Raw genomic sequence first — 27,188 nt, 5'->3', positions numbered from 1 at the left:
GCAGCATCAGGAACAGCCAAAGGAATACAGCAGCAGCAGGAACAGCCACCGGAATACAGCAGCAGCAGGAACAGCCACAGGAATACAGCAGCAGCAGGAACAGCCAAAGGAATACAGCAGCAGCAGGAACACCCAAAGGAATACAGCAGCAGCAGGAACAGCCACAAGAATACAGCAGTAACAGGAACAGTGACAGGAATACAGCAGCAGCAGGAACAGCCACAGGAATACAGCAGCAGCAGGAACAGCCACAGGAATACAACAGCAGCAGGAATAGCCACAGGAATACAGCAGCAGCAGGAGCAGCCACAGGAATATAGCAGCAGCAGGAACAGCCACAGGAATACAGCAGCAACAGGAACAGTGACAGGAATACAGCAGCAGCAGGAACAGCCACAGGAATACAGCAGCAACAGCAACAGTGACAGGAATTCAGCAGCAGCAGGAGCTGGAATACAGCAGCAAGGGAACTGCCACAGGAACATAGCAGCAGCAAGTAAACGCCACAGATATGAAGCAGCAGCAGGAGGAACAACCACAGGAACACAGCTGAAGGAACAGCCACAGGAATACAACAGCATCAGGAATAGACACAGGCATACAGCAGCAGATGCAGGAAAAGCCACGGGAATACAGCTGTAGCAAGAACTGCCATAGATATGCAGCAGCAGCACTAACATCCACAGGAATAGAACAGCAGCAGAAACAGCCAGTGGATTACAGCAGCAGTGGGAACAGCAACAGGAATATAGCAGCAGCAGGAACACCAACAGAAATCCCACATCAGCACAAACAGCCTCATACATGCAGTAGCAGCAGGAACAGGCAACGGAATACAGCAGCAGCAGGAACAGCCAAAGGAATTCAGAAGTAGCAGGAACAGTCACAGCAATAAAGCAGCAGCAGGTACAGACACACATATTCTGCAGCAGCAGGAACAGCCACAGGAATACAGCAGCAGCAGAAACAGCCACACAAATACAGCAGCAGCAGAAACAGCCACAGGACTACAGCAGCAGCAGGAAGAGCCACAGAAATGAAGCAGCAGCAGGAACAGTGACAGGAATACAGCAGCTGCAGGAACAGCCACAGGAATACAGCAGTATCAGGAACAGCCAGAGGAATACAGCAGCAGTAGGAACAGCCAAAGGAATACAGCAGCAACAGGAACATTGACAGGAATACAGCAGCAGCAGGAACAGCCACAGGAAACCAGCAGCAGCAGGAAGGGCCAAAGGAATACAGCAGCAGCAGGAACAGCCACGTGAATGCAGCAGCAGCAGGAGCTGGAATACAGCAGCAGCAGGAACAGCTGCAGGATTACAACAGCAGCAGGAACAGCCACGGGAATATAGCAGCAATGGGAATAGCAACAGGAATATAGCAGCAGCAGGAACAGCGACAGGAATCCCACAGCAGCAGGAACAGCCACAGATAAATAGCAGCAGCAGGAACAGACACACAAATACAGCAGCAGCAAGAACAGCCACAGGAATGCAGCAGCAGCAGGAATAGCCAAAGGAATTCAGCAGCAGCAGGAACAGCCACAAATATGCAGCAGCAGCAGGAACAGCCATAGGAATGCAGCAGCAGCAGGGACAGCCACAAGAATACAGCTGCAGGAGCAGGAACAGCCACACGAATACAACAGCAGAAGGACCAGCCACAGGAATACAGCAGCCATGGGAATAGCAAATGCAATATAACAGCAGCAGGAACAGCAACAGAAACCCCACAGCAGCAGGAACAGCCACAGATATGCAGCAGCAACAGGAACAGCCACAGGAATACAGCAGCAGCAGCACCAGCAACAGGAATACAAGAGAAGCAGGAACAGTGACAGGAATCCGGCAGCAGCAGGAACAACCACAGGATTACAGCAGCACCAGGAAAAGCCACAGGAATACAGGACTATCAGGAACAGCCACAGGAACACAGCAGCAGCAGAAAGAGCCACACGAATACAGCAGCAGCAGGAAGAGCCACAGAAATGCAGCAGCAGCAGGAACAGTGACAGGAATACAGCAGCAGCAGGAACAGCCACAGTAATACAGTAGCAGCAGAAAATGCCACAGGAATACAGCAGCATCAGGATCAGCCAAAGATATGCAACAGCAGCAGGAACAGCCACAGGAATAGAGCAGTATCAGGAACAGCCAGAGGAATACAGCAGCAGTAGAAAGAGCCACAGGAATACAGCAGCAACAGGAACATTGAAAGGAATACAGCAGCAGGAGGAAAAGCCACAGGAATACAGCAGCAGCAGGAACAGCCACAGGCTTACAGCAGTATCAGGAACAGCCAGAGGAATACAGCAGCAGCAGGAACAGCCACAGGAATACAGCAGCAACAGGAACAGTGACAGGAATACAGCAGCAGCAGGAACAGCCACAGGAATACAGCAGCAGCAGGAACAGCCAAATGAATACAGCAGCAGCAGGAACAGCCACGGGAATACAGCAGCAGCAGGAGCTAGAAAACAGCAGCAGCAGGAACTGCCACAGGAATACAGCAGTAGCAAGAAGAGCCATAGATATGCAGCAGCAGCAGGAACAGCCACAGGAACACAACAGCAGCAGAAACCGCCAGAGTATTACAGCAGCAGTGGGAACAGCAACAGGAATATAGCAGCAGCAGGAACAGCCACAGAAATCCCACATCAGCACGAACACCAACAAACATGCAGTAGCAGCAGGAACAGCCACTGCAATACAGCAGCAGCTGCAACAGCCACAAGAATACAGCAGCAGCAGGAATAGCCGCAGGAATACAGCAGCAGCAGGAACAGACACACAAATAAAGCAGCAGCAGGAACACCAACAGGAATGCAGCAGCAGCAGGAACAGCCAAAGGAATTCAGCAGCAGCAGGAACAGTCATAGGAATACAGTAGCAGCAGAAACTGCCACAGGAATACAGCAGTGTCAGGAACAGCCAGAGGAATACAGCAGCAGCAGGAAGAGCCGCAAAAAATGCAGCAGAAGCAGGAACTGTGACAGGCATACAGCAGCAGCAGGAACAACCACAGGAATACAGTAGCAGCAGAAACTGAAACAGGAATACAGCAGCATCAGGATCAGCCACAGATATGCAGGAGCAGCAGGAACAGCCACAGGAATACAATAGCAGCAGGAATAGCCACAGGACTACAGCAGGAGCAGGAGCAGCCACGGGAATATAGCAGCAGCAGGAAGAGACACAGATATGCAGCAGCAGCAGGAACTGCCACAGATATGCAGCAGCAGCAGGAACCGCCACAGGAATACAGCAGCAACAGGAACAGTGACAGGAATATAGCAGCAGCAGGAACAGCCACAGGAATACAGCAGCAGCAGGAACAGCCACCGGAATACAGAAGCAGCAGGAACAGACACAGGAATACAGCAGCAGCAGGAACAGCCACAGAAATACAGCAGTAACAGGAACAGTGACAGGAATATAGCAGCAGCAGGAACAGCCACAGGAATACAGCAGCAGCAGGAACAGCCACCGGAATACAGCAGCAGCAGGAACAGACACCGGAATACAGCAGCAGCAGGAACAGCCCAAGGAATACAGCAGCAGCAGGATCAGCCAAAGGAATACAGCAGCAGCAGGAACAGCCACAAGAATACAGCAGTAACAGCAACAGTGACAGGAATACAGCAGCAGCAGGAACAGCCACAGGAATACAGCAGCAGCAGGAACAGCCACAGGAATACAACAGCAGCAGGAATAGCCACAGGAATACAGCAGCAGCAGGAGCAGCCACAGGAATATAGCAGCAGCAGGAACAGCCACAGGAATACAGCAGCAACACGAACAGTGACAGGAATACAGCAGCAGCAGGAATAGCCACAGGAATACAGCAGCAGCAGGAGCAGCCACAGGAATATAGCAGCAGCAGGAACAGCCACAGGAATACAGCAGCAACAGGAACAGTGACAGGAATACAGCAGCCGCAGGAATAGCGACAGGAATACAGCAGCAGCAGGAGCAGCCACAGGAATATAGCAGCAGCAGGAAGAGCCACAGGAATACAGCAGCAACAGCAACAGTGAGAGGAATACAGCAGCAGCAGGAACAGCCACAGGAATACAGCAGCAACAGGAACAGTGACAGGAATACAGCAGCAGCAGGAACAGCCACAGGAATACAGCAGCAGCAGGAACAGCCACGGGAATTCAGCAGCAGCAGGAGCTGGAATACAGCAGCAGTAGGAACTGCCACAGGAACATAGCAGCAGCAAGGAACGCCACAGATATGAAGCAGCAGCAGGAGGAACAACCACAGGAACACAGCTGAAGGAACAGCCACAGGAATACAACAGCAGCAGGAATAGACACAGGCATACAGCAGCAGATGCAGGAAAAGCCACGGAAATACAGCTGTAGCAAGAACAGCCATAGATATGCAGCAGCAGCACTAACATCCACAGGAATAGAACAGCAGCAGAAACAGCTAGTGGATTACAGCAGCAGTGGGAACAGCAACAGGAATATAGCAGCAGCAGGAAAACCAACAGAAATCCCACATCAGCACAAACAGCCACAGACATGCAGTAGCAGCAGGAACAGCCAAAGGAATTCAGAGGTAGCAGGAACAGTCACAGCAATAAAGCAGCAGCAGGTACAGCCACACATATTCTGCAGCAGCAGGAACAGCCACAGGAATACAGCAGCAGCAGAAACAGCCACAGGAATACAGCAGCAGCAGGAAGAGCCACAGAAATTCAGTAGCAGCAGGAACAGTGACAGGAATACAGCAGCAGCAGGAACAGCCACAGGAATACAGCAGTATCAGGAACAGCCAGAGGAATACAGCGGCAGCAGGAACAGCCAAAGGAATACAGCAGCAACAGGAACATTGACAGGAATACAACAGCAGCAGGAGCAGCCACAGGAATACAGCAGCAGCAGGAACAGCCAGAGGAAACCAGCAGCAGCAGGAAGGTCCAAAGGAATACAGCAGCAGCAGGAACAGCCACGTGAATGCAGCAGCAGCAGGAGCTGGAATACAGCAGCAGCAGGAACAGCTGCAGGATTAGAACAGCAGCAGGAACAGCCACGGGAATATAGCAGCAATGGGAAAAGCAACAGGAATATAGCAGCAGCAGGAACAGCCACAGATAAATAGCAGCAGCAGGAACAGACACACAAATACAGCAGCAGCAGGAACAGCCACAGGAATGCAGCAGCAGCAGGAATAGCCAAAGGAATTCAGCAGCAGCAGGAACAGCCACAAATATGCAGCAGCAGCAGGAACAGCCACAGGAATGCAGCAGCAGCAGGGACAGCCACAAGAATACAGCTGCAGGAGCAGGAACAGCCACACGAATACAACAGCAAAAGGACCAGCCACAGGAATACAGCAGCAGCAGGAACAGCCACAGGAATTCAGCAGCAGCAGTAACAGCTACAGGAATACAGCAGCAGAAGGATCAGCCACAGATATGCAGCAGCAGCAGACACAGCCACAGGAATACAGCAGCAACAGCAGGAACAGCCACAGGATTACAACAGCAGCAGGATCAGCCACAGGACTATAGCAGCCATGGGAATAGCAAATGCAATATAACAGCAGGAGGAACAGCGACAGAAACCCCACAGCAGCAGGAACAGCCACAGATATGCAGCAGCAACAGGAACAGCCACAGGAATTCAACAGCAGCAGCACCAGCAACAGGAATACAAGAGCAGCAGGAACATAGACAGGAATCCAGCAGCAGCAGGAACAGCCACAGGAATACAGCAGCACCAGGAAAAGCCACAGGAATACAGGACTATCAGGAACAGCCACAGGAACACAGCAGCAGCAGAAACAGCCACACGAATACAGCAGCAGCAGGAAGAGCCACAGAAATGCAGCAGCAGCAGGAACAGTGACAGGAATACAGCAGCAGCAGGAACAGCCACAGGAATACAGTAGCAGCAGAAACTGCCACAGGAATACAGCAGCATCAGGATCAGCCAAAGATATGTAGCAGCAGCAGGAACAGCCACAGGAATACAGCAGTATCAGGAACAGCCAGAGGAATACAGCAGCAGTAGGAACAGCCACAGGAATACAGCAGCAACAGGAACATTGAAAGGAATACAGCAGCAGGAGGAACAGCCACAGGAATACAGCAGCAGCAGGGATAGCCACAGGAATACAGCAGTATCAGGAACAGCCAGAGGAATACAGCATCAGCAGGAACAGCCAGAGGAATACAGCAGCTACAGGAACAGTGACAGGAATACAGCAGCAGCAGGAACAGCCACAGGAATACAGCAGCAGCAGGAACAGCCACAGGAATACAGCAGCAGCAGGAACAGCCAAATGAATACAGCAGCAGCAGGAACAGCCAGAGGAATACAGCAGCAGCAGGAGCTAGAATACAGCAGCAGCAGGAACTGCCACAGGAATACAGCAGCATCAGGATCAGCCAAAGATATGCAGCAGCAGCAGGAACAGCCACAGGAATACAGCAGTATCAGGAACAGCCAGAGGAATACAGCAGCAGTAGGAACAGCCACAGGAATACAGCAACAACAGGAACATTGAAAGGAATACAGCAGCAGGAGGAACAGCCACAGGAATACAGCAGTATCAGGAAGAGCCAGAGGAATACAGCAGCAGCAGGAACAGCCACAGGAATACAGCAGCAACAGGAACAGTGACAGGAATACAGCAGCAGCAGGAACAGCCACAGGACTACAGCAGCAGCAGGAACAGCCACAAGAATACAGCAGCAGCAGAAACCGCCAGAGGATTACAGCAGCAGTGGGAACAGCAACAGGAATATAGCAGCAGCAGGAACAGCCACAGAAATCCCACATCAGCACGAACAGCAACAAACATGCAGTAGCAGCAGGAACAGCCACTGCAATACAGCAGCAGCTGCAACAGCCACAAGAATACAGCAGCAGCAGGAATAGCCGCAGGAATACAGCAGCAGCAGGAACAGACGCACAAATAAAGCAGCAGCAGGAACACCAACAGGAATGCAGCAGCAGCAGGAACAGCCAAAGGAATTCAGCAGCAGCAGGAACAGTCATAGGAATACAGTAGCAGCAGAAACTGACACAGGAATACAGCAGCAGCAGGATCAGCCACAGAAATGCAGCAGCAGCACGAACAGCCACAGGAATACAGCAGCAGCCGCATGAACAGCCAAAGTATTACCGCAGCAATAGGAATAGCCATGGGAATAGAGCAGCAGTGGGAACAGCAACAGGAATATAGCAGCAGCAGGAATATCGACAGAAATCCCACAGCAGCAGGAACAGCAACTGAAATCCCACAGCAGCAGGAACAGCCACAGATAAATAGCAGCAGCAGGAACAGCTACAGGAATACAGCAGCATCAGGAACAGCCAAAGGAATACAGCAGCAACAGGAACAGCCACAAGAATACAGCAGTAGCAGAAACCGCCAGTGGATTACAGCAGCAGTGGGAACAGCAACAGGAATATAGCAGCAGCAGGAACAGCCACAGAAATCCCACATCAGCACGAACAGCAACAAACATGCAGTAGCAGCAGGAACAGGCAACGGAATACAGCAGCAGCAGAAACAGCCAAAGGAATTCAGAAGTAGCAGGAACCTTCACAGCAATAAAGCAGCAGCAGGTACAGCCACAGATATTCTGCAGCAGCAGGAACAGCCACAGGAATACAGCAGCAGCAGAAACAGCCACACAAATACAGCAGCAGCAGAAACAGCCACAGGAATGCAGCAGCAGCAGGAAGAGCCACAGAAATGCAGCAGCAGCAGGAACAGTGACAGGAATACAGCAGCAGCAGGAACAGCCACAGGAATATAGCAGCAATGGGAATAGCAACAGGAATATAGCAGCAGCAGGAACAGCGACAGGAATCCCACAGCAGCAGGAACAGCCACAGATAAATAGCAGCAGCAGGAACAGACACACAAATGCAGCAGCAGCAGGAACAGCCATAGGAATGCAGCAGCAGCAGGAATAGCCAAAGGAATTCAGCAGCAGCAGGAACAGCCACAAATATGCAGCAGCAGCAGGAACAGCCACAGGAATGCAGCAGCAGCAGGGACAGCCACAAGAATACAGCTGCAGGAGCAGGAACAGCCACACGAAAACAACAGCAGAAGGACCAGCCACAGGAATACAGCAGCCATGGGAATAGCAAATGCCATATAACAACAGCAGGAACAGCGACAGAAACCCCACAGCAACAGGAACAGCCACAGATATGCAGCAGCAACAGGAACAGCCTCAGGAATACAGCAGCAGCAGCACCAGCAAAAGGAATACAAGCGCAGCAGGAACAGTGAAAGGAATCCAGCAGCAGCAGGAACAGCCACAGGAATACAGCAGCACCAGGAAAAGCCACAGGAATACAGGACTATCAGGAACAGCCACAGGAACACAGCAGCAGCAGAAACAGCCACACGAATAGAGCAGCAGCAGGAAGACCCCCAGAAATGCAGCAGCAGCAGGAACAGTGACAGGAATACAGCAGCAGCAGGAACAGCCACAGGAATACAGTAGCAGCAGAAACTGCCACAGGAATACAGCAGCATCAGGATCAGCCAAAGATATGCAGCAGCAGCAGGAACAGCCACAGAAATCCCACATCAGCACGAACAGCAACAAACATGCAGTAGCTGCAGGAACAGCCAGGGCAATACAGCAGCAGCTGCAACAGCCACAAGAATACAGCAGCAGCAGGAATAGCCGCAGGAATACAGCAGCAGCAGGAACAGACACTCAAATATAGCAGCAGCAGGAACACCAACAGAAATCCCACATCAGCTCAAACAGCCACAGACATGCAGTAGCAGCAGGAACAGGCAACGGAATACAGCAGCAGCAGGAACAGCCAAAGGAATTCAGAAGTAGCAGGAACAGTCACAGCAATAAAGCAGCAGCAGGTACAGCCACAGATATTCTGCAGCAGCATGAACAGCCACAGGAATACAGCAGCAGCAGAAACAGCCACACAAATACAGCAGCAGCAGAAACAGCCACAGGAATACAGCAGCAGCAGGAAGAACCACAGAAATGCAGCAGCAGCAGGAACAGTGACAGGATTACAGCAGCAGTGGGAACAGCAACAGGAATATAGCTGCAGCAGGAACAGCGACAGAAATCCCACATCAGCACGAACAGCAACAAAGATGCAGTAGCAGCAGGAACAGCCACTGCAATACAGCAGCAGCTGCAACAGCCACAAGAATACAGCAGCAGCAGGAATAGCCGCAGGAATACAGCAGCAGCAGGAACACCAACAGGAATGCAGCAGCAGCAGGAACAGCCAAAGGTATTCAGCAGCAGCAGGAACAGTCATAGGAATACAGCAGCAGCAGAAACTGCCACAGGAATACAGCAGCAGCAGGATCAGCCACAGATATGCAGCAGCAGCACGAACAGCCACAGGAATACAGCAGCAGCCGCATGAACAGCCAAAGTATTACCGCAGCAATAGGAATAGCCATGGGAATACAGCAGCAGTGGGAACAGCAACAGGAATATAGCAGCAGCAGGAATATCGACAGAAATCCCACAGCAGCAGGAACAGCAACAGAAATCCCACAGCAGCAGGAACAGCCACAGATAAATAGCAGCAGCAGGAACAGCTACAGGAATACAGCAGCAGCAGCAACAGCAACAGAAGTAAAGCAGCTGTAGGAACAGTGACACGAATACAGCAGCACCAGGAAAAGCCACAGGAATACAGGACTATCAGGAACAGCCACAGGAACACAGCAGCAGCAGAAACAGCCACACGAATACAGCAGCAGCAGGAAGAGCCACAGAAATGCAGCAGCAGCAGGAACAGTGACAGGCATAAAGCAGCAGCAGGAACAACCACAGGAATACAGTAGCAGCAGAAACTGCCACAGGAATACAGCAGCAGCAGGATCAGCCACAGATATGCAGGAGCAGCAGGAACAGCCAGAGGAATACAATAGCAGCAGGAATAGCCACAGGAATACAGCAGGAGCAGCAGCAGCCATGGGAATATAGCAGCAGCAGGAATTGCCACAGATATGCAGCAGTAGGAACTGCCACAGATATGAAGCAGCAGCAGGAACCGCCACAGGAACACAGCAGCAGCAGGAACAGCCATAGGAGTACAGCGGTATCAGGAACAGCCAGAGGATTACAGCAGCAGCAGGAACAGCCACAGGAATACAGTAGCAGCAGAAACAGCCACAGAAATACAGCAGCAGCAGGAACAGCCACAGGAATACAGCAGCAGCAAGAACAGCCACAGGAATACAGCAGCAACAGGAACAGTGACAGGAATACAGCAGCAGCAGGAACAGCCACAGGAATACAGCAGCAGCAGGAACAGCCACGGGAATTCAGCAGCAGCAGGAGCTGGAATACAGCAGCTGTAGGAACTGCCACAGGAACATAGCAGCAGCAAGGAAACGCCACAGATATGAAGCAGCAGCAGGAGGAACAACCACAGGAACACAGCAGAAGGAACAGCCACAGGAATACAACAACAGCAGGAATAGACACAGGCATACAGCAGCAGATGCAGGAAAAGCCACGGGAATACAGCTGTAGCAAGAACTGCCATAGATATGCAGCAGCAGCACTAACATCCACAGGAATAGAACAGCAGCAGAAACAGCCAGTGGATTACAGCAGCAGTGGGAACAGCAACAGGAATATAGCAGCAGAAGGAACACCAACAGAAATCCCACATCAGCACAAACAGCCACAGGCATGCAGTAGCAGCAGGAACAGGCAACAGAATACAGCAGCAGCAGGAACAGCCAAAGGAATTCAGAAGTAGCAGGAACAGTCACAGCATTAAAGCAGCAGCAGGTACAGCCACACATATTCTGCAGCAGCAGGAACAGCCACAGGAATACAGCAGCAGAAACAGCCACACAAATACAGCAGCAGCAGAAACAGCCACAGGAATACAGCAGCAGCAGGAAGAGCCACAGAAATGCAGCAGCCGCAGGACCAGTGACAGGAATACAGCAGCAGCAGGAACAGCCACATGAATACAGCAGTATCAGGAACAGCCAGAGGAATACAGCAGCAGTAGGAACAGCCAAAGAAATACAGCTTCAACAGGAACATTGACAGGAATACAACAGCAGCAGGAGCAGCCACAGGAATACAGCAGCAGCAGGAACATCCACAGGAAACCAGCAGCAGCAGGAAGGGCCGAAGGAATACAGCAGCAGCAGGAACAGCCACGTGAATGCAGCAGCAGCAGGAGCTGGAATACAGCAGCAGCAGGGACAGCTGCAGGATTACAACAGGAACAGCCACGGGAATATAGCATCAATGGGAATAGCAACAGGAATATAGCAGCAGCAGGAACAGCGACAGGAATCCCACAGCAGCAGGAACAGCCGCAGATAAATAGCAGCAGCAGGAACAGACACACAAATACAGCAGCAGCAGGAACAGCCACAGGAATGCAGCAGCAGCAGGAAAAGCCAAAGAAATTCAGCAGCAGCAGGAACAGCCACAAATATGCAGCAGCAGCAGGAACAGCCACAGGAATGCAGCAGCAGCAGGGACAGCCACAAGAATACAGCTGCAGGAGCAGGAACAGCCACACGAATACAACAGCAGAAGGACCAGCCACATGAATACAGCAGCAGCAGGAACAGCCACAGGAATTCAGCAGCAGCAGGAACAGCTACAGGAATACAGCAGCAGAAGGATCAGCCACAGATATGCAGCAGCAGCAGGAACAGCCGCAGGAATACAGCAGCAACAGCAGGAACAGCCACAAGATTACAACTGCAGCAGGATCAGCCACAGGAATTTAGCAGCCATGGGAATAGCAAATGCAATATAACAGCAGCAGGAACAGCGACAGAAACCCCACAGCAGCAGGAACAGCCACAGATATGCAGCAGCAACAGGAACAGCCACAGGAATACAGCAGCAGCAGCACCAGCAACAGGAATACAAGAGCAGCAGGAACAGTGACAGGAATCCAGCAGCAGCAGGAAAACCACAGGAATACAGCAGCACCAGGAAAAGCCACAGGAATACAGGACTATCAGGAACAGCCACAGGAACACAGCAGCAGCAGAAACAGCCACACGAATACAGCAGCAGCAGGAAGAGCCACAGAAATGCAGCAGCAGCAGGAACAGTGAAGGAATACAGCAGCAGCAGGAACAGCCACAGGAATACAGTAGCAGCACAAACTGCCACAGGAATACAGCAGCATCAGGATCAGCCAAAGATATGCAGCAGCAGCAGGAACAGCCACAGGAATACAGCAGTATCAGGAACAGCCGGAGGAATACAGCAGCAGTAGGAACAGCCACAGGAATGCAGCAGCAACAGGAACATTGAAAGGAATACAGCAGCAGGAGGAACAGCCACAGGAATACAGCAGCAGCAGGAACAGCCACAGGAATACAGCAGTATCAGGAAGAGCCAGAGGAATACAGCAGCAGCAGGAACAGCCACAGGAATACAGCAGCAACAGGAACAGTGACAGGAATACAGCAGCAGCAGGAACAGCCACAGGAATACAGCAGCAGCAGGAACAGCCACAAGAATTCAGCAGCAGCAGAAACCGCCAGAGGATTACAGCAGCAGTGGGAACCGCAACAGGAATATAGCAGCAGCAGGAACAGCGACAGAAATCCCACATCAGCACGAACAGCAACAAACATGCAGTAGCAGCAGGAACAGCCACTGCAATACAGCAGCAGCTGCAACAGCCACAAGAATACAGCAGCAGCAGGAATAGCTGCAGGAATACAGCAGCAGCAGGAACAGACACACAAATAAAGCAGCAGCAGGAACACCAACAGGAATGCAGCAGCAGCAGGAACAGCCAAAGGAATTCAGCAGCAGCAGGAACAGTCATAGGAATACAGTAGCAGCAGAAACTGCCACAGGAATACAGCAGCAGCAGGATCAGCCACAGAAATGCAGCAGCAGCACGAACAGAAACAGGAATACAGCAGCAGCCGCATGAACAGCCAAAGTATTACCGCAGCAATAGGCATAGCCATGGGAATACAGCAGCAGTGGGAACAGCAACAGGAATATAGCAGCAGCAGGAACAGCCACAGATAAATAGCAGCAGCAGGAACAGCTACAGGAATACAGCAGCCGCAGCAACAGCAACAGAAATAAAGCAGCAGTAGGAACAGTGACACGAATACAGCAGCACCAGGAAAAGCCACAGGAATACAGCAGTATCAGGAACAGCCACAGGAACACAGCAGCAGCAGAAACAGCCACACGAATACAGCAGCAGCAGGAAGAGCCACAGAAATGCAGCAGCAGCAGGAACAGTGACTGGCATACAGCAGCTGCAGGAACAACCACAGGAATACAGTAGCAGCAGAAACTGCCACAGGAATACAGCAGCAGCAGTTTCAGCCACAGATAAGCAGGAGCAGCAGGAACAGCCACAGGAACCAATAGCAGCAGGAATAGCCAGAGGAATACAGCAGGAGCAGGAGCAGCCACGGGAACATAGCAGCAGCAGGAAGAGCCACAGATATGCAGCAGCAGCAGGAACCGCCATAGATATGCAGCAGCAGCAGGAACCGCCACAGGAATACAGCAGCAGCAGGAACAGCCATAGGAATACAGCAGTATCAGGAACAGCCAGAGGAATACAGCAGCAGCAGGAACAGCCACAGAAATACAGCAGCAACAGGAACAGTGACAGGAATATAGCAGCAGCAGGAACCGCATCCGGAATACAGCAGCAGCAGGAACAGCCACAGGAATACAGCAGCAGCAGGAGCAGCCAAAGGAATATAGCAGCAGCAGGAACAGCCACAGGATTACTGCAGCAACAGGAACAGTGACAGGAATACAGCAGCAGCAGGAACAGCCACAGGAATACAGCAGCAACAGCAACAGTGACAGGAATTCAGCAGCAGCAGGAGCTGGAATACAGCAGCAAGGGAACTGCCACAGGAACATAGCAGCAGCAAGTAAACGCCTCAGATATGAAGCAGCAGCAGGAGGAACAACCACAGGAACACAGCTGAAGGAACAGCCACAGGAATACAACAGCAGCAGGAATAGACACAGGCATACAGCAGCAGATGCAGGAAAAGCCACGGGAATACAGCTGTAGCAAGAACTGCCATAGATGTGCAGCAGCAGCACTAACATCCACAGGAATAGAACAGCAGCAGAAACAGCCAGTGGATTACAGCAGCAGTGGGAACAGCAACAGGAATATAGCAGCAGCAGGAACACCAACAGAAATCCCACATCAGCACAAACAGCCTCATACATGCAGTAGCAGCAGGAACAGGCAACGGAATACAGCAGCAGCAGGAACAGCCAAAGGAATTCAGAAGTAGCAGGAACAGTCACAGCAATAAAGCAGCAGCAGGTACAGCCACACATATTCTGCAGCAGCAGGAACAGCCACAGGAATACAGCAGCAGCAGAAACAGCCACACAAATACAGCAGCAGCAGAAACAGCCACAGGAATACAGCAGCAGCAGGAAGAGCCACAGAAATGAAGCAGCAGCAGGAACAGTGACAGGAATACAGCAGCAGCAGGAACAGCCACAGGAATACAGCAGTATCAGGAACAGCCAGAGGAATACAGCAGCAGTAGGAACAGCCAAAGGAATACAGCAGCAACAGGAACATTGACAGGAATACAGCAGCAGCAGGAACAGCCACAGGAAACCAGCAGCAGCAGGAATGGCCAAAGGAATACAGCAGCAGCAGGAACAGCCACGTGAATGCAGCAGCAGCAGGAGCTGGAATACAGCAGCAGCTGGAACAGCTGCAGGATTACAACAGCAGCAGGAACAGCCACGGGAATATAGCAGCAATGGGAATAGCAACAGGAATATAGCAGCAGCAGGAACAGCGACAGGAATCCCACAGCAGCAGGAACAGCCACAGATAAATAGCAGCAGCAGGAACAGACACACAAATACAGCAGCAGCAAGAACAGCCACAGGAATGCAGCAGCAGCAGGAATAGCCAAAGGAATTCAGCAGCAGCAGGAACAGCCACAAATATGCAGCAGCAGCAGGAACAGCCATAGGAATGCAGCAGCAGCAGGGACAGCCACAAGAATACAGCTGCAGGAGCAGGAACAGCCACACGAATACAACAGCAGAAGGACCAGCCACAGGAATACAGCAGCAGCAGGAACAGCCACAGGAATTCAGCAGCAGCAGGAACAGCTACAGGAATACAGCAGCAGAAGGATCAGCCACAGATATGCAGCAGCAGCAGGAACAGCCACAGGATTACAACAGCAGCAGGATCAGCCACAGGAATATAGCAGCCATGGGAATAGCAAATGCAATATAACAGCAGCAGGAACAGCAACAGAAACCCCACAGCAGCAGGAACAGCCACAGATATGCAGCAGCAACAGGAACAGCCACAGGAATACAGCAGCAGCAGCACCAGCAACAGGAATACAAGAGAAGCAGGAACAGTGACAGGAATCCGGCAGCAGCAGGAACAACCACAGGATTACAGCAGCACCAGGAAAAGCCACAGGAATACAGGACTATCAGGAACAGCCACAGGAACACAGCAGCAGCAGAAACAGCCACACGAATACAGCAGCAGCAGGAAGAGCCACAGAAATGCAGCAGCAGCAGGAACAGTGACAGGAATACAGCAGCAGCAGGAACAGCCACAGGAATACAGTAGCAGCAGAAAATGCCACAGGAATACAGCAGCATCAGGATCAGCCAAAGATATGCAACAGCAGCAGGAACAGCCACAGGAATAGAGCAGTATCAGGAACAGCCAGAGGAATACAGCAGCAGTAGAAAGAGCCACAGGAATACAGCAGCAACAGGAACATTGAAAGGAATACAGCAGCAGGAGGAAAAGCCACAGGAATACAGCAGCAGCAGGAACAGCCACAGGCTTACAGCAGTATCAGGAACAGCCAGAGGAATACAGCAGCAGCAGGAACAGCCACAGGAATACAGCAGCAACAGGAACAGTTACAGGAATACAGCAGCAGCAGGAACAGCCACAGGAATACAGCAGCAGCAGGAACAGCCAAATGAATACAGCAGCAGCAGGAACAGCCACGGGAATACAGCAGCAGCAGGAGCTAGAAAACAGCAGCAGCAGGAACTGCCACAGGAATACAGCAGTAGCAAGAAGAGCCATAGATATGCAGCAGCAGCAGGAACAGCCACAGGAATACAACAGCAGCAGAAACCGCCAGAGTATTACAGCAGCAGTGGGAACAGCAACAGGAATATAGCAGCAGCAGGAACAGCCACAGAAATCCCACATCAGCACGAACACCAACAAACATGCAGTAGCAGCAGGAACAGCCACTGCAATACAGCAGCAGCTGCAACAGCCACAAGAATACAGCAGCAGCAGGAATAGCCGCAGGAATACAGCAGCAGCAGGAACAGACACACAAATAAAGCAGCAGCAGGAACACCAACAGGAATGCAGCAGTATCAGGAACAGCCACAGGAATACAGCAGTGTCAGGAACAGCCAGAGGAATACAGCAGCAGCAGGAAGAGCCGCAAAAAATGCAGCAGAAGCAGGAACTGTGACAGGCATACAGCAGCAGCAGGAACAACCACAGGAATACAGTAGCAGCAGAAACTGAAACAGGAATACAGCAGCATCAGGATCAGCCACAGATATGCAGGAGCAGCAGGAACAGCCACAGGAATACAATAGCAGCAGGAATAGCCACAGGACTACAGCAGGAGCAGGAGCAGCCACGGGAATATAGCAGCAGCAGGAAGAGACACAGATATGCAGCAGCAGCAGGAACAGCCACAGATAAATAGCAGCAGCAGGAACAGCTACAGGAATACAGCAGCCGCAGCAACAGCAACAGAAATAAAGCAGCAGTAGGAACAGTGACACGAATACAGCAGCACCAGGAAAAGCCACAGGAATACAGCAGTATCAGGAACAGCCACAGGAACACAGCAGCAGCAGAAACAGCCACACGAATACAGCAGCAGCAGGAAGAGCCACAGAAATGCAGCAGCAGCAGGAACAGTGACTGGCATACAGCAGCTGCAGGAACAACCACAGGAATACAGTAGCAGCAGAAACTGCCACAGGAATACAGCAGCAGCAGTTTCAGCCACAGATAAGCAGGAGCAGCAGGAACAGCCACAGGAACCAATAGCAGCAGGAATAGCCAGAGGAATACAGCAGGAGCAGGAGCAGCCACGGGAACATAGCAGCAGCAGGAAGAGCCACAGATATGCAGCAGCAGCAGGAACCGCCATAGATATGCAGCAGCAGCAGGAACCGCCACAGGAATACAGCAGCAGCAGGAACAGCCATAGGAATACAGCAGTATCAGGAACAGCCAGAGGAATACAGCAGCAGTAGGAACAGCCACAGAAACACAGCAGCAACAGGAACAGTGACAGGAATATAGCAGCAGCAGGAACCGCATCCGGAATACAGCAGCAGCAGGAACAGCCACAGGAATACAGCAGCAGCAGGAGCAGCCAAAGGAATATAGCAGCAGCAGGAACAGCCACAGGATTACTGCAGCAACAGGAACAGTGACAGGAATACAGCAGCAGCAGGAACAGCCACAGGAATACAGCAGCAACAGCAACAGTGACAGGAATTCAGCAGCAGCAGGAGCTGGAATACAGCAGCAAGGGAACTGCCACAGGAACATAGCAGCAGCAAGTAAACGCCACAGATATGAAGCAGCAGCAGGAGGAACAACCACAGGAACACAGCTGAAGGAACAGCCACAGGAATACAACAGCAGCAGGAATAGACACAGGCATACAGCAGCAGATGCAGGAAAAGCCACGGGAATACAGCTGTAGCAAGAACTGCCATAGATGTGCAGCAGCAGCACTAACATCCACAGGAATAGAACAGCAGCAGAAACAGCCAGTGGATTACAGCAGCAGTGGGAACAGCAACAGGAATATAGCAGCAGCAGGAACACCAACAGAAATCCCACATCAGCACAAACAGCCTCATACATGCAGTAGCAGCAGGAACAGGCAACGGAATACAGCAGCAGCAGGAACAGCCAAAGGAATTCAGAAGTAGCAGGAACAGTCACAGCAATAAAGCAGCAGCAGGTACAGCCACACATATTCTGCAGCAGCAGGAACAGCCACAGGAATACAGCAGCAGCAGAAACAGCCACACAAATACAGCAGCAGCAGAAACAGCCACAGGAATACAGCAGCAGCAGGAAGAGCCACAGAAATGAAGCAGCAGCAGGAACAGTGACAGGAATACAGCAGCAGCAGGAACAGCCACAGGAATACAGCAGTATCAGGAACAGCCAGAGGAATACAGCAGCAGTAGGAACAGCCAAAGGAATACAGCAGCAACAGGAACATTGACAGGAATACAGCAGCAGCAGGAACAGCCACAGGAAACCAGCAGCAGCAGGAATGGCCAAAGGAATACAGCAGCAGCAGGAACAGCCACGTGAATTCAGCAGCAGCAGGAGCTGGAATACAGCAGCAGCTGGAACAGCTGCAGGATTACAACAGCAGCAGGAACAGCCACGGGAATATAGCAGCAATGGGAATAGCAACAGGAATATAGCAGCAGCAGGAACAGCGACAGGAATCCCACAGCAGCAGGAACAGCCACAGATAAATAGCAGCAGCAGGAACAGACACACAAATACAGCAGCAGCAAGAACAGCCACAGGAATGCAGCAGCAGCAGGAATAGCCAAAGGAATTCAGCAGCAGCAGGAACAGCCACAAATATGCAGCAGCAGCAGGAACAGCCATAGGAATGCAGCAGCAGCAGGGACAGCCACAAGAATACAGCTGCAGGAGCAGGAACAGCCACACGAATACAACAGCAGAAGGACCAGCCACAGGAATACAGCAGCAGCAGGAACAGCCACAGGAATTCAGCAGCAGCAGGAACAGCTACAGGAATACAGCAGCAGAAGGATCAGCCACAGATATGCAGCAGCAGCAGGAACAGCCACAGGATTACAACAGCAGCAGGAACAGCCACAGGAATATAGCAGCCATGGGAATAGCAAATGCAATATAACAGCAGCAGGAACAGCAACAGAAACCCCACAGCAGCAGGAACAGCCACAGATATGCAGCAGCAACAGGAACAGCCACAGGAATACAGCAGCAGCAGCACCAGCAACAGGAATACAAGAGAAGCAGGAACAGTGACAGGAATCCGGCAGCAGCAGGAACAACCACAGGATTACAGCAGCACCAGGAAAAGCCACAGGAATACAGGACTATCAGGAACAGCCACAGGAACACAGCAGCAGCAGAAACAGCCACACGAATACAGCAGCAGCAGGAAGAGCCACAGAAATGCAGCAGCAGCAGGAACAGTGACAGGAATACAGCAGCAGCAGGAACAGCCACAGGAATACAGTAGCAGCAGAAAATGCCACAGGAATACAGCAGCATCAGGATCAGCCAAAGATATGCAACAGCAGCAGGAACAGCCACAGGAATAGAGCAGTATCAGGAACAGCCAGAGGAATACAGCAGCAGTAGAAAGAGCCACAGGAATACAGCAGCAACAGGAACATTGAAAGGAATACAGCAGCAGGAGGAAAAGCCACAGGAATACAGCAGCAGCAGGAACAGCCACAGGCTTACAGCAGTATCAGGAACAGCCAGAGGAATACCGCAGCAGCAGGAACAGCCACAGGAATACAGCAGCAACAGGAACAGTTACAGGAATACAGCAGCAGCAGGAACAGCCACAGGAATACAGCAGCAGCAGGAACAGCCAAATGAATACAGCAGCAGCAGGAACAGCCACGGGAATACAGCAGCAGCAGGAGCTAGAAAACAGCAGCAGCAGGAACTGCCACAGGAATACAGCAGTAGCAAGAAGAGCCATAGATATGCAGCAGCAGCAGGAACAGCCACAGGAATACAACAGCAGCAGAAACCGCCAGAGTATTACAGCAGCAGTGGGAACAGCAACAGGAATATAGCAGCAGCAGGAACAGCCACAGAAATCCCACATCAGCACGAACACCAACAAACATGCAGTAGCAGCAGGAACAGCCACTGCAATACAGCAGCAGCTGCAACAGCCACAAGAATACAGCAGCAGCAGGAATAGCCGCAGGAATACAGCAGCAGCAGGAACAGACACACAAATAAAGCAGCAGCAGGAACACCAACAGGAATGCAGCAGTATCAGGAACAGCCACAGGAATACAGCAGTGTCAGGAACAGCCAGAGGAATACAGCAGCAGCAGGAAGAGCCGCAAAAAATGCAGCAGAAGCAGGAACTGTGACAGGCATACAGCAGCAGCAGGAACAACCACAGGAATACAGTAGCAGCAGAAACTGAAACAGGAATACAGCAGCATCAGGATCAGCCACAGATATGCAGGAGCAGCAGGAACAGCCACAGGAATACAATAGCAGCAGGAATAGCCACAGGACTACAGCAGGAGCAGGAGCAGCCACGGGAATATAGCAGCAGCAGGAAGAGACACAGATATGCAGCAGCAGCAGGAACTGCCACAGATATGCAGCAGCAGCAGGAACCGCCACAGGAATACAGCAGCAACAGGAACAGTGACAGGAATATAGCAGCAGCAGGAACAGCCACAGGAATACAGCAGCAGCAGGAACAGCCACCGGAATACAGCAGCAGCAGGAACAGACACAGGAATACAGCAGCAGCAGGAACAGCCACAGAAATACAGCAGTAACAGGAACAGTGACAGGAATATAGCAGCAGCAGGAACAGCAACAGGAATACAGCAGCAGCAGGAACAGCCACCGGAATACAGCAGCAGCAGGAACAGACACCGGAATACAGCAGCAGCAGGAACAGCCCAAGGAATACAGCAGCAGCAGGATCAGCCAAAGGAATACAGCAGCAGCAGGAACAGCCACAAGAATACAGCAGTAACAGCAACAGTGACAGGAATACAGCAGCAGCAGGAACAGCCACAGGAATACAGCAGCAGCAGGAACAGCCACAGGAATACAACAGCAGCAGGAATAGCCACAGGAATACAGCAGCAGCAGGAGCAGCCACAGGAATATAGCAGCAGCAGGAACAGCCACAGGAATACAGCAGCAACACTAACAGTGACAGGAATACAGCAGCAGCAGGAATAGCCACAGGAATACAGCAGCAGCAGGAGCAGCCACAGGAATATAGCAGCAGCACGAACAGCCACAGGAATACAGCAGCAACAGGAACAGTGACAGGAATACAGCAGCCGCAGGAATAGCGACAGGAATACAGCAGCAGCAGGAGCAGCCACAGGAATATAGCAGCAGCAGGAAGAGCCACAGGAATACAGCAGCAACAGCAACAGTGACAGGAATACAGCAGCAGCAGGAACAGCCACAGGAATACAGCAGCAACAGGAACAGTGACAGGAATACAGCAGCAGCAGGAACAGCCACAGGAATACAGCAGCAGCAGGAACAGCCACGGGAATTCAGCAGCAGCAGGAGCTGGAATACAGCAGCAGTAGGAACTGCCACAGGAACATAGCAGCAGCAAGGAACGCCACAGATATGAAGCAGCAGCAGGAGGAACAACCACAGGAACACAGCTGAAGGAACAGCCACAGGAATACAACAGCAGCAGGAATAGACACAGGCATACAGCAGCAGATGCAGGAAAAGCCACGGGAATACAGCTGTAGCAAGAACAGCCATAGATATGCAGCAGCAGCACTAACATCCACAGGAATAGAACAGCAGCAGAAACAGCCAGTGGATTACAGCAGCAGTGGGAACAGCAACAGGAATATAGCAGCAGCAGGAAAACCAACAGAAATCCCACATCAGCACAAACAGCCACAGACATGCAGTAGCAGCAGGAACAGGAAACGGAATACAGCAGCAGCAGGAACAGCCAAAGGAATTCAGAAGTAGCAGGAACAGCCACAGGAAACCAGCAGCAGCAGGAAGGTCCAAAGGAATACAGCAGCAGCAGGAACAGTGACAGGAATACAGCAGCAGCAGGAACAGCCACAGGAATACAGCAGTATCAGGAACAGCCAGAGGAATACAGCGGCAGCAGGAACAGCCAAAGGAATACAGCAGCAACAGGAACATTGACAGGAATACAACAGCAGCAGGAGCAGCCACAGGAATACAGCAGCAGCAGGAACAGCCACAGGAAACCAGCAGCAGCAGGAAGGTCCAAAGGAATATAGCAGCAGCACGAACAGCCACAGGAATACAGCAGCAACAGGAACAGTGACAGGAATACAGCAGCCGCAGGAATAGCGACAGGAATACAGCAGCAGCAGGAGCAGCCACAGGAATATAGCAGCAGCAGGAAGAGCCACAGGAATACAGCAGCAACAGCAACAGTGACAGGAATACAGCAGCAGCAGGAACAGCCACAGGAATACAGCAGCAACAGGAACAGTGACAGGAATACAGCAGCAGCAGGAACAGCCACAGGAATACAGCAGCAGCAGGAACAGCCACGGGAATTCAGCAGCAGCAGGAGCTGGAATACAGCAGCAGTAGGAACTGCCACAGGAACATAGCAGCAGCAAGGAACGCCACAGATATGAAGCAGCAGCAGGAGGAACAACCACAGGAACACAGCTGAAGGAACAGCCACAGGAATACAACAGCAGCAGGAATAGACACAGGCATACAGCAGCAGATGCAGGAAAAGCCACGGGAATACAGCTGTAGCAAGAACAGCCATAGATATGCAGCAGCAGCACTAACATCCACAGGAATAGAACAGCAGCAGAAACAGCCAGTGGATTACAGCAGCAGTGGGAACAGCAACAGGAATATAGCAGCAGCAGGAAAACCAACAGAAATCCCACATCAGCACAAACAGCCACAGACATGCAGTAGCAGCAGGAACAGGAAACGGAATACAGCAGCAGCAGGAACAGCCAAAGGAATTCAGAAGTAGCAGGAACAGCCACAGGAAACCAGCAGCAGCAGGAAGGTCCAAAGGAATACAGCAGCAGCAGGAACAGTGACAGGAATACAGCAGCAGCAGGAACAGCCACAGGAATACAGCAGTATCAGGAACAGCCAGAGGAATACAGCGGCAGCAGGAACAGCCAAAGGAATACAGCAGCAACAGGAACATTGACAGGAATACAACAGCAGCAGGAGCAGCCACAGGAATACAGCAGCAGCAGGAACAGCCACAGGAAACCAGCAGCAGCAGGAAGGTCCAAAGGAATACAGCAGCAGCAGGAACAGCCACGTGAATGCAGCAGCAGCAGGAGCTGGAATACAGCAGCAGCAGGAACAGCTGCAGGATTACAACAGCAGCAGGAACAGCCACGGGAATATAGCAGCAATGGGAAAAGCAACAGGAATATAGCAGCAGCAGGAACAGCCACAGATAAATAGCAGCAGCAGGAACAGACACACAAATACAGCAGCAGCAGGAACAGCCACAGGAATGCAGCAGCAGCAGGAATAGCCAAAGGAATTCAGCAGCAGCAGGAACAGCCACAAATATGCAGCAGCAGCAGGAACAGCCACAGGAATGCAGAAGCAGCAGGGACAGCCGCAAGAATACAGCTGCAGGAGCAGGAACAGCCACACGAATACAACAGCAAAAGGACCAGCCACAGGAATACAGCAGCAGCAGGAACAGCCACAGGAATTCAGCAGCAGCAGTAACAGCTACAGGAATACAGCAGCAGAATGATCAGCCACAGATATGCAGCAGCAGCAGACACAGCCACAGGAATACAGCAACAACAGCAGGAACAGCCACAGGATTACAACAGCAGCAGGATCAGCCACAGGACTATAGCAGCCATGGGAATAGCAAATGCAATATAACAGCAGCAGGAACAGCGACAGAAACCCCACAGCAGCAGGAACAGCCACAGATATGCAGCAGCAACAGGAACAGCCACAGGAATACAACAGCAGCAGCACCAGCAACAGGAATACAAGAGCAGCAGGAACATAGACAGGAATCCAGCAGCAGCAGGAACAGCCACAGGAATACAGCAGCACCAGGAAAAGCCACAGGAATACAGGACTATCAGGAACAGCCACAGGAACACAGCAGCAGCAGCAGAAACAGCCACACGAATACAGCAGCAGCAGGAAGAGCCACAGAAATGCAGCAGCAGCAGGAACAGTGACAGGAATACAGCAGCAGCAGGAACAGCCACAGGAATACAGTAGCAGCAGAAACTGCCACAGGAATACAGCAGCATCAGGATCAGCCAAAGATATGTAGCAGCAGCAGGAACAGCCACAGGAATACAGCAGCAGTAGGAACAGCCACAGGAATACAGCAGCAACAGGAACATTGAAAGGAATACAGCAGCAGGAGGAACAGCCACAGGAATACAGCAGCAGCAGGGACAGCCACAGGAATACAGCAGTATCAGGAACAGCCAGAGGAATACAGCAGCAGCAGGAACAGCCACAGGAATACAGCAGCAACAGGAACAGTGACAGGAATACAGCAGCAGCAGGAACAGCCACAGGAATACAGCAGCAGCAGGAACAGCCACAGGAATACAGCAGCAGCAGGAACAGCCAAATGAATACAGCAGCAGCAGGAACAGCCAGAGGAATACAGCAGCAGCAGGAGCTAGAATACAGCAGCAGCAGGAACTGCCACAGGAATACAGCAGCATCAGGATCAGCCAAAGATATGCAGCAGCAGCAGGAACAGCCACAGGAATACAGCAGTATCAGGAACAGCCAGAGGAATACAGCAGCAGTAGGAACAGCCACAGGAATACAGCAACAACAGGAACATTGAAAGGAATACAGCAGCAGGAGGAACAGCCACAGGAATACAGCAGCAGCAGGAACAGCCACAGGAATACAGCAGTATCAGGAACAGCCAGAGGAATACAGCAGCAGCAGGAACAGCCACAGGAATACAGCAGCAACAGGAACAGTGACAGGAATACAGCAGCAGCAGGAACAGCCACAGGACTACAGCAGCAGCAGGAACAGCCACAAGAATACAGCAGCAGCAGAAACCGCCAGAGGATTACAGCAGCAGTGGGAACAGCAACAGGAATATAGCAGCAGCAGGAACAGCCACAGAAATCCCACATCAGCACGAACAGCAACAAACATGCAGTAGCAGCAGGAACAGCCACTGCAATACAGCAGCAGCTGCAACAGCCACAAGAATACAGCAGCAGCAGGAATAGCAGCAGGAATACAGCAGCAGCAGGAACAGACACACAAATAAAGCAGCAGCAGGAACACCAACAGGAATGCAGCAGCAGCAGGAACAGCCAAAGGAATTCAGCAGCAGCAGGAAAAGTCATAGGAATACAGCAGCAGCAGTAACTGCCACAGGAATACAGCAGCAGCAGGATCAGCCACAGATATGCAGCAGCAGCATGAACAGCCACAGGAATACAGCAGCAGCCGCATGAACAGCCAAAGTATTACAGCAGCAATAGGAATAGCCATGGGAATACAACAGCAGTGGGAACAGCAACAGGAATATAGCAGCAGCAGGAATATCGACAGAAATCCCACAGTAGCAGGAACAGCAACAGAAATCCCACAGCAGCAGGGACAGCCACAGATAAATAGCAGGCGGAAGAGCTACAGGAATACAGCAGCAGCAGCAACAGCAACAGAAATAAAGCAGCAGTAGGAACAGTGACACGAATACAGCAGCACCAGGAAAAGCCACAGGAATACAGCAGTATCAGGAACAGCCACAGGAACACAGCTGCAGCAGAAACAGCCACACGAATACAGCAGCAGCGTGAAGAGCCACAGAAATGCAGCAGCAGCAGGAACAGTGACAGGCATACAGCAGCAGCAGGAACAACCACAGGAATACAGTAGCAGCAGAAACTGCCACAGGAATGCAGCAGCAGCAGGATCAGCCACAGATATGCAGGAGCAGCAGGAACAGCCACAGGAATACAAAAGCAGCAGGAATAGCCACAGGAATACAGCAGGAGCAGGAGCAGCCACGGAAATATAGCAGCAGCAGGAAGAGCCACAGATATGCAGCAGCAGCAGGAACTGCCACAGATATGCAGCAGCAGCAGGAACCGCCACAGGAATACAGCAGCAGCAGGAACAGCCATAGGAATACAGCAGTATCAGGAACAGCCAGAGGAATACAGCAGCAGCAGGAACAGCCACAAAAATACAGCAGCAACAGGAACAGTGACAGGAATATAGCAGCAGCAGGAACAGCCACCGGAACACAGCAGCAGCAGGAACTGCCACAGGAATAGAGCAGCAGCAGAAACAGCCAAAGGAATACAGCAGCAGCAGGAACAAGCCACAGGAATACAGCAGCATCACGAACAGCCAAAGGAATAACAGCAGCAGCAGGAACAGCGAAAGGAATACAGCAGCAGCAGGAACAGCCAAAGGAATACAGCAGCAGCAGGAACAGCCACAAGAATACAGCAGTAACAGGAACAGTGACAGGAATACAGCAGCAGCAGGAACAGCCACAGGAATACAGCAGCAGCAGGAACAGCCACAGGAATACAACAGCAGCAGGAATAGCCACAGGAATTCAGCAGCAGCAGGTGCAGCCACAGGAATATAGCAGCAGCAGGAACAGCCACAGGAGTAAAGCAGCAACAGGAACAGTGACAGGAATACAGCAGCAGCAGAAACTGCCACAGGAATATAGCAGCAACAGGAACAGTGACAGGAATACAGCAGCAGCAGGAACAGAGACGGGAATTCAGCAGCAGCAGGAGCTGGAATACAGCAGCAGTAGGAACTGCCACAGGAACATAGCAGCAGCAAGGAAACGCCACAGATATGAAGCAGCAGCAGGAGGAACAACCACAGGAACACAGCAGAAGGAACAGCCACAGGAATACAACAGCAGCAGGAATAGACACAGGCATACAGCAGCAGATGCAGGAAAAGCCACGGGAATACAGCTGTAGCAAGAACAGCCATAGATATGCAGCAGCAGCAATAACATCCACAGGAATAGAACAGCAGCAGAAACAGCCAGAGGATTACAGCAGCAGTGGGAACAGCAACAGGAATAGAGCAGCAGCAGGAACACCAACAGAAATCCCACATCAGCACAAACAGCCACAGACATGCAGTAGCAGCAGGAACACGCAACGGAATACAGCAGCAGCAGGAACAGCCAAAGGAATTCAGAAGTAGCAGGAACAGTCACAGCAATAAAGCAGCAGCAGGTACAGCCACAGATATTCTGCAGCAGCAGGAACTGCCACAGGAATACAACAGCAGCAGAAACAGCCACACAAATACAGCAGCAGCAGAAACAGCCACAGGAATACAGCAGCAGCAGGTAGAGCCACAGAAATGCAGCAGCAGCAGGAAC

This window comes from Carcharodon carcharias, chromosome 12 (assembly GCF_017639515.1).
Source record: "Carcharodon carcharias isolate sCarCar2 chromosome 12, sCarCar2.pri, whole genome shotgun sequence".
NCBI lineage: Eukaryota > Metazoa > Chordata > Chondrichthyes > Lamniformes > Lamnidae > Carcharodon > Carcharodon carcharias.
Note: the sequence above shows the minus strand (reverse complement) of the source record.